The sequence below is a fragment of the Tupaia chinensis genome, unplaced genomic scaffold, assembly GCF_000334495.1.
Source record: "Tupaia chinensis unplaced genomic scaffold, TupChi_1.0 Scaffold145396_1, whole genome shotgun sequence".
Classification (NCBI taxonomy): Eukaryota; Metazoa; Chordata; class Mammalia; order Scandentia; family Tupaiidae; genus Tupaia; species Tupaia belangeri.
The window spans coordinates 5,554,692-5,556,163 of NW_006205257.1; positions in this window are offsets into that span (position 1 = coordinate 5,554,692).

A 1,472-nucleotide genomic window follows, 5' to 3' on the forward strand; every position below is an offset into this window, starting at 1 on the left:
AGTAACCTAGATCCCTACACATTACCTCCTTTACTCATCAGAAGAACCCTGGGAGAAGAGCACTGCTGTTGTCACTTCCCCAGGAGGAAAGTGAGGCACGAGACGTAGAACAATGTTAAGGTCACTGTAGACATGTCGAAAGCGTTAGCTGGGCCAGCACCATTACCACATCATGATGGACATCCCATGTGCCTGGCTCACAGGACCCATTTTACAGGAAGCCTGATCTCATTAGCATGTAACGTGGACCATGTGCTGTAGTTCTGAACTTCAGTGTGTGCAGTCATTTCACGACTTCATTTGCATCACAATGGAGATCCCAGGTAGGCAATGGGTGGAAGGTCTTATGACCCTTTTATAGCTTGCCTTTTTAGAGGGCCCAACTTCGGTTTCTTTCACCTCCAGCATCTTATTCTTATTCCTTCCCTTCTTTGGGGGAGTTCACAGGCAGGGCCAGTGCCCTAACAGGCCGCTAGAGGGAGCCGCCGGCAGAAGAATAGAACACCTCATCCAGGCGCAGGCTGGAAACATAGCAGCCGGTAGGGCTATTCTTATCCTCAGTTACTTCAAAGTCACCCAACCCTAGGAATAGCTCTTACCCAGGAACCATAGGGTTATCTCACTCAAGCCAAGGGAACCTTGGTGTCCAGGGCTTTGGGTCCTTCCTTGCAATGCGGACAGAGGGGATACAGAAGAAACAACTCTGGCAGTGGGGAAAGAGGTGTGTCTGCTGGGTGCCCACAGCACCCTGGAAAGCCAGGCAGAGCGCTGGTCACAAGGGCTTGGAGCCAGGTGGACACCAGCTAGGACCTGCACCCTGACACTTCCTGGTTGGGTGGCTTGGGGCTCTGTGCCTAGACTGTCATCTGTAATATGGTATTGGCTACCATGCCTACTTTTTTTTTGCTATAGGGCACATGTGCTCACCAGAAAGACAAGAGACAGAAAGAGAGATAGAAAGTGAGAAATCACTTTCTCAGGGGGGATGGCCACGCCACGCCTCAACCCTTCCTCCTCCATCCTTCTCTCGGGATCTTGGGCAAGCATGCATACGTGCCCAGCATGAGTTTAAGCCCCACAGCCAGGGACTCGAACCGTGATCAGCTACATGGGAGTTCAGCGACATAGCCATTACGCTAACTGCTGGTCCCTACCATGCCTACTTCTCAGTGTTGCTGTGAAGTGGGATGGTCCATAGAAAGCCCCAGAAGCTTCTTTAAGATTTGAGATGGCTTGGGCCAGCAGGTTTGCATGGTGGTTAAGATGTCTGACTCTCACATAACCTACTGTGTGGTTCAAGTCCCAGACCCAGCAGCTTAAAAAGCATGCCAGGCATGTGTGTGTGTCCAAAATCCTGAGAATGGAGAAGGGATTATGGCATGATCATCCCCTCCAAGCCTGCAGGGAGGGTGGGGCTTTCTTTCTTGCTTTCTCTCTCACTCTTTGGAGAGCCCACCAGCCCTGTATAAAAA